We start from the raw sequence: 12,760 nt of genomic DNA on the forward strand, positions 1-12,760 counted from the left end.
AATGGTAGGTTAGAAGGTTTTCTGCATGTTCGTTGCTTACAGGCCAGAAGATTAAAAAAGGGTTCAATTGATTCTGAAATAAAGTCCCTTTAAATTAATCTGTTAAATATATGCTAGTGTAACTTATACTGCTTTTTTAAACTCATACGGCTTAAACACATTAATATAAAGAAGGGATTTTAAATGTTTTAATGGCCCTGTCCCACTTTCCTCTCGTTTCCAGAATCATAGACTGCTGCTGGTTTGTTTAACACCTTCAGCTTTACCGAAAAGCTCAGCAGCAGATTAATGTCAGGAGCTTCAGGCGAGTCTCTGATTTCTAACAGGTTTGCTCACGGCGTTGATTAAATCTTCCTCTGATGGCTGTCTCGACTGCAAACAGACACAGGCCACATTTTCCTTCACGGTGATTAGATTCTCCTGAAAACACCAAATAACTGCAGTTTGTGCGACTCCTGGCTATTCAGATTCGACTCGATGGCACTGATGGGAGCAGACTTAATTCAAGTCGACGTGCTCCTGAGGTGAAGCTCAAGCTTGCGACCTTTCAGCTACAAGATCATCTCTTTAACTCTGAGACACAGTCAAGTCACATTAATAAATCAGAATTTGTTTTGCTCCCGTCTCAGCAAATTCAGTGTGCTTTATTCAAAAAGAGACGTGACTAACTGTGACTTGACGGGCAGCTCTCCTTCAGGGATATCTTGACTGATCGCCAAGTCCCTCTAGATGAAAGTCTCAACACTTGTTTAAAACATCTCTGGGCGGCTATTTGAAGCTTCGATCTAAATGAATCGTCTTTCCTCATTATCATATCCGTAACAAAGACACAAAGACTAAACTAGCTCTACCTCAAACAGATGCAGCAGTACTGACATAAATCCGGGGATTTTAATACTTGAAGCATATTCACTTCTGTATTTGTTCAGGGCCTTTTGTTCCAGTGAAGAGACAACATGACGTTACTTGAGACAAGAGTGCTTCCAGCTCTGCATCGACAGTCTGCCCTGTGCGGCCATCAAGCGCACAGCCAGCTCCTTAAAGAAAGGCTTTGCCCAGTTTGGTGCGAAGGAGTGTAGTAGAGCTGTGACCAAAGACTGTATATAATAGATGGCTGCAGCCACTGTCACTTTACCCACCATCATATCTTATACTGAAGCCTTGGATCACTTTGAGCTTTGTCATGTGGTTGTTCTCAAACCAAATGTGCTGAGAAAGGGCTCACAGGGCAGCCACGCTGTAAATCATACCCCGCTTTATCCTGCTCCATAACTCTAAGGAGACCTTAACTACCAAAACAAGCATCACGATGTCTTAATAAGACTTTAAAATAGCAACTGAGGCCATAAACCCATAAGGAACATGTGTCCTGGTGTCATAAATCAAGTGAGAAGTTGGGTCATTTTATCATTGACTTCTATAGGATCTGACTTCTTTTTGCAAACAGAGGAGCCGACACGTTGCAGCAGCACAAACTCATTTTTTAATATCACTGATGGATTTTTCAAATATTTAAATTACACTCAAAGGTTTGTCAGCTATTTTGCAAGATATTTAAAGAAAAGCATAAAATTTAATTAAAATTATTTTAATTTATCTAAAAAAAATAATTAAAGACAGAATTTTAAAAATAAATGTACATTTTTTCATTTAATTAGAAATAAATCAGAATATTGTTAAGTTGTGGGTTTCATTGAATAAACTAAAAAGAAAAACATAATACAAAGCCTCCCTTTAAAACACACCTGGGGGGTTGTATTAACAAAATAATACAAAACATTTAATAAACTGAAAAATGAGAAAGATTGTTTATTGGCTAATCAGCTGATCCATGTGTGTATATTTTGCTCCGTGTTATCAGTTGTTTTATGAGCCAGATGTATTTGAACTTCAGCAGCTGTATCTTACTGCACTTTACTGTATCGGTCTTCAGTTCTGCAAAGTCATGACATTTAGCTACTGATAATATTGATTAAAGGCTGGACCAAACCCACCGCTCCCAGTGCCCCTTGAGCTCTCTATCAGCATGTGTGTGTGTTGGCTGGAAAAGCACACACGCCCACGCCCACAAAGTCAATTAAGCACTCCCCACGCTGTGGCCTGTGTTTTGCTGGAAGCGCCAATAAACACAGCATATCCTACCTGCGTACAAGCCGGTCCTATTAATCAGCCTCGACAGTCTCCATGGAAGCGAGCGAGTCAACTCTGCTCCGTTTAAATCAGACCAACAAAAATAAAACCCTCCGACACACTGGAGAAGCAGGTCTGTGTGAAACAACACAAGAACAGACACCACGTGTCACTTTTCCCGCACTTGTCTTCAGACTTCCTGCTTACACTTCCTGTCCATCTCATCGCATCCTAGCAGTGTCTCAACAAACTTCATCACTGACCTGAACTGTAATTTTGTTGCCCCACAACAATCTTGCAGCAGCAGCGATGATGCAACTTTGTTAAAAGGAACTCTCTGCAGGCTTTCTGAACTGTGAAACCTTAAACACTGGAATCTTTTAAAAACAGGAAGGTGATGGTGAACTTAAACGTTGAATTAACTATTTTGATTACGAACTACAGGTACTGTTTAAATACGCTTAAATAACCAGGTGGAGTCATTTGTGACTTTTTGATGGTTCTGTTTGTTTAACACTGAAGGTCATTTATGCATCAGTCACGTTCTGCAGCAGTAAATCTTTCTATTCCAGGTCCATCATCCACAGGTCACAGCAAACTATCACAATGCAGACGTGAAAAGTGGAAACTTTAAAGCAATCTGAGTGTATAATGTCAAACTTCTTTACATATAGATATTTTTGGAACACTAATGATCCAATTCCCTATAAAAGTACCTTACAGCTGGCCTCATATATTAACCCACTTGCAGGTTAAAGAGAAAAAAGCTTATTATCTCAACTCAAATGGTTTCACCTGATATTCTGCTTAGTTTAGATACTATACACTCACAATGCTGTGACACACTCACTCTGGACACAGCAACACTGCTGAAAAAGTGCGGACTATATCAGACATGCAATCTGTAAAGTGATGACGTATCGACCCCGTTTCCTGCTTTGGATGAGCCTTTCGTCGTGTGTCTCATTTTTCTGAGCAAACATGAACTTCCAAAACCTGTTTAGCTATTCTCTGTGTTTTAAGCATTTTTTATGATTATTATGGGATGGGATTATTTATGAGCAGGATGTCTTTAAGTTTCTAAAAACTCATCGTTTATATGACAGCATCAAATGTTTGAACGCTTTCAGTGTGGACATTAAGCTTAGGATCAGGACTTTTTCATAATTCAAATCATGCAGCAACATATTAATGTCTGAGCCAGTGGCGGCTGGCCCATAGGGGGCGCTCGGGCTCCGCCCCCCCAAATGTGGAGGAGTAAAAATATATATTTTTAAAAAATTCATCAATGATAGTTTTACTATGTGTGTGCCCATATACAGCCAGGCGTATTTTAACATTTTCACCAGCTGACTCATTAAAGTTCAACCAACAAACGGTGTTTTTCTTCTTCTGGGGCGCTCGTCAAAGCGCCCTTGATATGCAGCGAAATAGCCTATCATTAAATGGTTGCCAGGGGAAAATAATAAATATTTGACCTATCAGCGTCGCTGAATTAAATGGTTTGGGGGCGCTTAAAATTGCGCCCCTGCAGAAAACGCGCGAAGATTTGCTGTTCTAGAATTTTACCTCAGTCAGTAGCCTAAGTGAGCTATAAGGTCAGAGAGAGACGATGGCAGCGGTATTGTTAACGGTTGAGGCACAGCCTCCCCCAAATTCGGTTAGATCGCACATTCACCGAAACTGTAAGTCTTCTTAACATCCTCATCACCACACCAATGACAACATCAGAATCGGAGAGGTGTTTCTCTACTTTAAAGAGGATAAAAACTTTCCTGAGAAACAATATGGCTCAGGATCGGCTCAACGCTCTGGCTATGCTGTCCATAGAGAAAAAACTCACACAAGAACTTCCTGATTTCAACACCAGGGTCATCGAGAAATTTGCCACTCAGAAAGACAGACGAGCAAAGTTCTTGTACAAATAAGAACCCTTAACCATATTTACTCTCTTTCTCCATCCCTCTCTCTTTCTCTCTTTAGCCCACCCCCCCAATCAGTTTACAGTTGTTGTTTTCAATAGTTATTTTTCATTCATTCATTCAAAAAAAAAAATCTGTTCATGTTCATTTTTACAAATCTATACAAATGGCCAGAATATGGTTGTTCATTTTAAATTTAAATTAAAATTGTGTTGTTTGATGTACTCATTAAATGGGTCATTTTAGTCGATATCATAAAAATTGCCCCCCCTGAGATTTTTTTCAGGAGCCGCCACTGGTCTGAGCTCATGTTGCAGACACTCAGACACTCTCTTGACTCGAGTTTGGTCATTTTTCAGGGACCTTTAACCTCCTCTGCCTTAGCTGTGCTAATATGTTTATCTCAGCCTAAATGTAGCCCTGTTAGCTGCATCACGCACACATCATAATCTGCCAACTACCATACCCAGAGCCCTTCTGCCTCTGTGTCCATCCAGCGTTACATACTTCAGTCAGAACACAGCATATCATCTTTAAAATCGACCTTCTTGCTTAGCTAAAGCTCATAAATCCTCGTTTTCATGCATCTCTGGATGTTAAACACCAGGGAGCAAAGCCACACTCATTATTTTATTATAGCTGAACATTTTTAACGCTCAGGCACCTCAGCGTTTGATAGATTTTGAGGGCTAATTGAGCATTTGGACTGGAAATGGTTAAAATGTTAACAAGCAGATACTCACATTTAAGCAGGCGTTATCTAACACGACAGAGGCTGGCTCAACCCCAAAAAGAAAAAGAAATCTCTAAGTTTACACAACCTAACCGGTTTGATTTCTCTGAGCATGTGTGTTTAAAGTGTGGAAGCTGTGCTTGCTTCGGCAAGCGCGTACGCTAAATTGGATACGATACAGAGAAGATTAGCATGGCCCCTGCGCAAGGATGACACGCAAATTCGTGTGGAAGCTGTCCCTTAGGGTACCTGAAGCACCGGCTGAGTGTGTGTGTAATGTTGTGTTACAGTGCCACATAAGCTGTGGAAACAGACACGCAAACAAGAAGCAGAGAGCGTAAACTTTCGCGCTTTAACCAGGAAAATTGGCCCTAAAGGCGACTGAAAGGTAATTTTGCTTATTACAAGGTGCTGGGTGAGGATGGTGAGTTGTGTTACACACTGACTGGTATGGAGGAAGTGTTTCGCTGCAAAATAGATCGACGGCTGAAAAAGGAAGAAGTGCGCAGTGACAGGTCGGCGGAGTGACGCACCGACACGCCGCAGCTGCAGCAGCTGAGTCGCTCCTCGGTACTGGTCTGACCCGTTCCCCGTGCTTCCCTGAAAACGTTGCCTGAGCCCTCCTCCGGGCCAACGTTACGCTCTGTGGATCTCCTCATTCGATTCAAGCGACACTGAGAGCAACACATGGCTCATAAGTGCTCGCTGCCTCCCAGGGCAAACTGCTGATGATGTGCACGGGCACTGCGGTGAGGAGGACGGATGCCAAGACATGCCAAAAAATCCCAAAACAAAACAGCGCATCCACCCACGTCTACCCCGCGCTTCCACCACATCACATTTTACGCGCAAAGCCACGGTTCCACTCTTTACGCGTTTACGCACCTGCGCGACCACATCAGGAGTAAACTTTGCCGACAGTCACAGATTTAATCTTACACACAAACATCTGGATGAGCCACAGACGGCACAGCTGGACCCCAAAACGAAGGCTGAGTGTTCGTCTTACCTCCTGATGTGATGTGAAGCGACGGCAGCCGGAGATCTGCTGTGGTGCCGCGAGCCGGTGACCAAAAACCACCAAAGTGCAAAGACTTACAAGACTTCCTGTTCAGTTCCTGTCAAAATAAAATCCGCACAGGCAGGACGGTGAGCTTTCTTCCATGTATTTCCAACTTGGTGACATAAAGCTACTATGGTAGTTCTATTAAAAAATAAATACATCTAAAATAAAATACGAACTCACAGAATACAACTAAAGCTTGTTTTAATAACATTTCAAATAAATACAAATAAAAAAAAATAATTAGCAAAGCACAATTAAAAGACTATAATTAAATGAATAATCGATTATGTTTTATTAAAAATAAAATAAAATAAACAGTAACATGATCAAGCTGAGGGGTTTGTTTTGACTCATCACACATGAGTCTGACTGTTTGTCAGTCTGCATACTTTACAGCCGGTATTGAATGTAAAAAGGTAAGAAGGTAAATGTGAGTCCTGAGATGACCCACTGGCAGGAAAGAAGGACAAAACACCAGTGTGCTGTCATTTTGATTACTTTCTTTTCCTTTTAAAAGTAGTTAGTAATTAAGAATAATGTCATTTTATCTCCAATTGTTGAGTATTTTAAGAAGCTACACACAGTGTTGCCTTTCACTCAACTTCCAGTCTTCAGTTTGTCAGCACGTATTAAGATCTCTGAAGACACTGGAGTAAAACAGTGTAAACAGTAATAGACACAATTTAAAGTGCCACACTGAAGGTGTTTACAAGAACTTTACTTAATTTAAATCACTCTATTAAACTGAATTTACAAAGGTTACCTAAATATACTCAGACATATGTCTGCGTACTGATGAGTATGTTTGGGTCACATTCATCCATCCATCCATTCACTTCTATATTTCAGTTTGTGCTGTTTTAAAATGCCAGTCTGGTGTTTATGATTGAGAAATACATTTTTTGGCAACAGGAGTGACACAGACTCAGTCAGAGAGAGCATTAAAAGGGACTTCGGGTTTAGGTGGCTTGCAAGTGTGCACAAATTATAACAAAGGCTAAAGGAAATTAATTAGCATATCCTATATGAGATTTTCCTGCTTAAAATAAGAATATGTCGAGTTGTTCCCTTTTTTGTGTTTTCAGTTTTGTGGAATGACGTCAAGGAAACAACGTTCAAATTTATTTCTGACTTTACTTTGAAGAGCACACTGCGATACTTCCGGATCACACAGTTTTTCTGTCTTTACCTTGATGAAGTTGATAAGACACAGTGGCTTCCTCTGTGAAACCACGCCTGAAAACCTCTGTAGCTCATTGCACTCAAGAACAAAAGTTACTTGCCATGAATTTAGAAAAAAAACAGACAAACTTCATGTAAAGACTGAAATATAGAAATAATGAAGAGTTACTCACAAACTGAAATGCTGACTTATTCAGGCTGATTGCCACACATGCACTCTGCAGCTGGGCCACATGATCTGTGTTTATGTGGGAGAAGAGGAGGAGGATAGCACAGAAACACAGTACTCATTTCTGGGTAACTGTGTCGTTCCTTCCCTTTTTTGGTTACGTCCCTTTATCTGTAGGATATGGGAGAAGTTCGGTCTCTGATGGTAATCAAATATGCAAATACTCCCACGGGAAAGTGAGAGATTACTGCACCTAATTAGAGGGTTTGAGACCAGAGTTTCTGGGTAAAAAAGAAACTGATATCATCATTTTGTGGTGCAATGCCACATTTGTTGCACTTATATGTAGTTGGGGGCAAAGATTTGGACAGATGTTTACAGTTTTACTAAGTGTAGAACCAAATTAAAAGAATCATAAACATGTCTGTTTATACATGGCCACAGGGGGCAGAAGTCTAAGCAGAAACTGGCCTTTCCCTGACCACTTCCTCCAGCTCCTCCAGGGGAACTCCAAGCCAGCCGAGAGACGCACCCTCAGACCTGAGGGTGTCCCTGAAAACCCTCTCGTGCTCCCCTCAGCTTTCTGGCCAGCGGTATTATCTGACCAAAACATCTGATGTGTTTTGTTAATATGTCCAGACCACATCAGATGGTCCTCATTCTGGAGAAAGCCCTGGACCCCTTTATATTGCATAAGGGAAGAAAGCATTTAAGGGGCCACTGTTCCCCTGAAAGTGCTCCCATCCGACATGGGAGAGGCATAAAAATGTGTATACTGTAATTAAAAGTTGGACATGTATTCTTTCTAAAGCCCAGCTGTGGAAACTCTGCTGGATTCAAGTAAAAGTTAGATTTCACTCTATGGTGGGCTGGAGCTACTCTTCACCTGTTCTGTGATCTCAGTAAACTCTTCCATGGTGATGTCAAGGTGCCTACGTGCATCTGCACACGTCAAATCTTTCTACACATTCAGATGACAAATCTCATATTTATCATTCATCTTATATTTAACCTCATTGATTCTGTTTACAGATAATACCACAAACATAAAAGATCATTAACGGGCCACAAGACGAGGCCCCAAAACAAGGCAGGAGAAAAACCTCCAGAAACACGAACAAACAAAAAGTAAGAAAATTGGCAAACTTAAGGAAATGCCTGAAAACTCCCGTAGGTGTTTGGGGGGGCAAACAGGGGCGTAGATATCATGGAAAGCGATTAACTGATTAACATCAGAAAACTGGAGTAAAATAACAAAGGGAGCGCAGGCTCAGCCAGAAACTGTTTATGAAGGAGGAGCTCGGGTGGAGGTGACTTAATAAATGGCTGAAATGTGTGGAGCAATGGTAGGTGTAGGCTAAAGCACCTGAAATATTGTACCCATATGAGATTTGGCTCGGCGATCGTGGCTCAAGAGTTGGGAGTTCGCCTTGTAATCGGAAGGTTGCCGGTTTGAGCCCCGGCTCCGACAGTCTGGGTCGTTGTGTCCAAGGCCCAGTGGCGCCAGTGTCCGGCAGCCTCGCCTCTGTCAGTGGGCCCCAGGGTGGCTACAATGTAGCTTCACCAGTGCGTGAATGGGTGGATGACTGGATGTGTAAAGCGCTTTGGGGTCCTTAGGGACTAGAAAAGTGCTATACAAATACAGACCATTTGCCCTCCTGACTAAGGCTATGCTGGATCCGTTCACAGTTTGGATGCTTCCTGCATTGTTTCTGTCATGAAGTTGACCTTTGTTACTCTTCATTTCCTGTTTTGTTTTTGCCTGCTTTTCCACCTCTGTTTCCCTGTCAGTCATCTCTGAGTATGTCAGTCGCTTCTGCACGGGGAGTTTGCTAATGAAATGTAGTATCTGCAGTCAAAATAGGAGCCGGTTGACTTCTCTAATTACTACAGATGGGCAGGTCAGTGCTTTTTTTATTACCTCCTTTAGCAGAGGACAGACTGGATCGACCCACACCTGATAAGTCACACGGATCAATAAAATGTTAATTAACCATCTGTTTCCCATTTCATGCATTGACCTGCTGCTGAACTTTAGATGGATGAACTTTGAAATCAGCTTCTCAGTGTTGTTTTGTGTGAATAAAGATTATTAGCTATTTTAAAAAATGCTTAAAGTAAGTCTCATATTTGGTTTGACCAATTTGGTTGTGAATTTATATTTTTCAGTGGTGCTCTGTGTTATGAACTGCATGAAATAACACAGCAAGAACTCACAACAACTGTGCCCACTGTACAGTTGTTTTCCATTTGTTTCCCTTTCTAAGCTGTTTTAATATATATCACAGTCTGACTAAAATAGATTTCATCTATCAACCTCATATTTCCGGGGGGAGGGGGGGGGGGGGGGGAATCATCATAATTAAGTTTTGGCATAAAGGTGTGACATTGCTTCAGTCACAGAAAAGAGCATAAGGACCTCAAGTGGTAGTGGGCTGCAAGCCACTTTGCATTGACTGAGCAAGCTAAGTCTCCTCTGTGTAGCCTCCTCTTCTTGAGCCAAGTTGGTAACATTCTTTAATTCTATTATTTATGCACATGACAATAATTCAAATTCATGTATCTCAAATGCAGGCTGCACAGCTTCTGATCAGGATATTTTCTGTCTCTGCTTTGATGTAGTTGAGTGGCTTCCTCTGCAAAACCACATCTGAACCTTTGCAGCTCTTTGCTCTGAAGAAGAAAAGTTGCCCAGCTTGAAAAACAATGACCATGTGACAGGGAAAAAAACTGTACGCAGCTTCAACCCTCCGTCACATTCTTAACCTTCTGAGGTCTGTGTGGTAGGTCCTAACCATGACTCTAACTAACATTACACTTTCATCCAAAACATCCTTTTGCTACTCTCCGAAATATAACAATGTAAGATTAACACCAGTGCTGATTTAGAGCTCGGGTGAATGAGGAGCCTGGTGTAAGAGGAGTCTGTCCTTGACCTCATGATGTGAGCTAAAGCGATTAGGAGGAGACCCAGGAGGTGATTTCTCGACTACTGACTGGAGCCGTTGTCTTAACGTTTCTTTGCCGGTCCTTGTGTGCCCATTTATTCTTTCCTCTGATTTCTAAACTGGTTTTCCAGCCTGTCAGACAGTTTGTCCCGTTGATGCCTGCGTATTTGTTAGTAATAGAGGAGTTTGGTAAAAGCTCACCTCTACATCTCTTTGGATTCATTTGCACTGGTTTGAGAGTAGGGTTGCAGTGAGCCAGTGGCTCTGGTGCTGTGCTTGGATCAGGATAACTGATGGCAGGTGTGTTTTATTGTGCTTCCTGCCTCTTCTGTTTATGCTCCAGACTGCAAACAATGCTGTTACATGATCTCGTTTCTGTGTGCAGGCGAGGACCGGCTTGTTCGGCAGTCTGTGCAGGGAGGTAGTCTTGTCCCTTCTGAAAAGATGCCGGGCTCCCCCTGAAAAGAAATTCCTCAGATCCTTATTTATTAGAAGACTCTGCAAGTTGGTCTTAGATCCCAATCTGATCTCCATAACAACAAACCCTGGAAACAATAGGCGTGTATCTATTTGCACTGTAATATTCAAACACTGCTTCCTCTTCCCACTGCAGCAGGATTCCCAGCCTCTGCGTCTATAAAATCCTGGTTCCAGCCCTGCGGTCTGTGGACAGACCTGCCACATGGCTCCACATCAGCAGCCTCCTGTCTCACACAAAGCCACTGTTATGGCTGCACTATAAACCCTGAGCTATCTCACATTCAAACTCTCCCTCTGTGTGCTCATTAATAACACACACATTGACCTGAAGGCGTTTATTTGCTGTGCTGTGCAAACACCGGGGCCTGTTATGCACAGGCTCATGCAAACACACAGTGAATTAAAGCACATTGGATTCTTCCTTCATAGCGAGCCTGTGCTGTGTTTATTTACCGGACAGTGTCATGATTTCTGGACCAGCTGCTGAAATATTTCTCTTTCGTGTCCAGCCTCACTCGAGTCCCTCATTCGCATTTGCAACTCAAACACCGCAACTGCAGGGACTGATAACCCATCAAATAATGCAAATTACATTTTCCTACTCATGCTGTTATTTAAGTTGGTTACCTTCTAGGCACACTTACCTCCACTGTACATCGTGTGTAGCTGATAAATACATTTTGAGTGCTTTGCAGTGATGATACAAGAAAACTTTGAACTGAATTGTTAAGAGAGAAGCGTCAGTCAGATCAAAATGAGACTGACCGACTCGTCTATCTGCTGCACGTAGAGATCAATAATTATCACTTATTCATTCCTCCAGTTGAGGAAATTGATTTTGCCAAATGGACACTCACCTGCTAGGCAACTATCATTTTCTAACTGCATTAACATTCACATCAAATGAAGAACATTATCTCTAAGACAGCCTAAATGTATCTTGTTACTGGAAAGATGTTTATTCTCCACCACGAGCAGTTTCTTCTTTTCCTTTTGCCTTTCATAAATATTTTGTCAATTACTTTATTGTTTACTTGAGTAGAGCTTTTAGGCATGTGTGCTTTGCTTGAGTCTTTCTTTTTCTGACGATCAATTTGAGGAGAGTTATTTCATATCACTGTTCACCTCCTGGACATCAAACTAATTTGAACATAAACTGGAGGCAACAGTAACACATAAAACAGGATGCTATCTCCTCCTGGACTATTGTGACTATTGTAAAGTGTAATATCTCCCATGCATGACTTTTCCTAACCTAGCGAGGTGATCTCGAGGACCTTTTTTAACTGAAGAGTTTACAATTTCTATCTTTCATATTCATATTTAAGTCAAAATAGAGATAGAGAATGATGTAAGAAAGGAAGGACAGGAGAGGAAGAGGAAGAAGATTTTATTCAAAGGTAGGGACTGTTCAGTGACGTCTGATTAACTAGAAATGTAAAGTTTGCATGTAATATCCTCATTCATTTTAATATCCCCACTTTTTTTAGAGTTGTTGTTTTCCTTACATTCGATCTATTACTTACATGAACGTTCATATTGTGAAACGTCTTGCAAAGCAAATATTGTCATGGTTGGCTGTGTGGCAGGCAGGCAAGCAGGAGTGACGGACCCAAAATGCAGAACTCGGCTGTACCACGTGACTGGTTCAGGAAGTGGTTCGAACTTTGCCGCGAGCTATGACAGCGATATAAACCCCTCAGACTTCAATCAAAATGTGGGTGTTTGATGGAGAGTTGCGGTTAGTGAGAGTTTGGAGACAGTTTGGAGGTTTATGAGAGTGAGGAGAGAAAGTCAGGAGAGAATGGAGCCAGCTAAGAAGAGGAGGATGTCCTCCCCTGTGTGGGAACATTTTGATCTTATTCCTCCCAACAAGGTATGTAAATTTCTACAGAAGATGTATTTTCATGATACTGATGGTGCAATACAATTTATGTTGAGCTGTCTGTACTTTTGTACAAGGTGAAGTGTTTGCTATGTGCCAGGGAGCTGGGATATAACAACAACACCTCATCCATGCTTAGGCACTACAGAGCTTTGCATGAGAATAAGGGGAACACCGATTCTGGAGCAAGACCAGGTGAGCTCTCCTCAGGAGAACAATCTCAAATAGATGAAGACCTGGTCAGC

General features: G+C 41.7%; 1 protein-coding gene and 1 non-coding gene across 4 annotated transcripts in view; one reads left to right on the top strand and one right to left on the bottom strand.

Annotated features, from left to right (window-relative positions):
- LOC146662625 (phospholipase D1-like) overlaps nt 1-5,901 on the bottom strand; it is a 53,797-nt gene extending 47,896 nt beyond the window's left edge. For 2 of the 3 annotated variants that reach the window (XM_085417409.1, XM_085417405.1), the window contains exon 1: nt 5,795-5,901. The gene's annotated coding sequence lies outside the window, so the exon portion shown is untranslated. The other variant, XM_085417408.1, reaches the window with a different exon arrangement.
- Nucleotides 4,922-5,029, top strand: LOC146662626 (U6 spliceosomal RNA). Its single transcript, XR_014913432.1, has one exon. It is a non-coding gene; the product is annotated as a U6 spliceosomal RNA (small nuclear RNA).
- Nucleotides 5,902-12,760: the final 6,859 nt, after the last annotated feature.

Source organism: Rhamphochromis longiceps, linkage group LG9, assembly GCF_057381845.1.
Source record: "Rhamphochromis longiceps isolate RC_006_pf linkage group LG9, R_longiceps_female_GT1.1, whole genome shotgun sequence".
Taxonomy (NCBI): Eukaryota; Metazoa; Chordata; class Actinopteri; order Cichliformes; family Cichlidae; genus Rhamphochromis; species Rhamphochromis longiceps.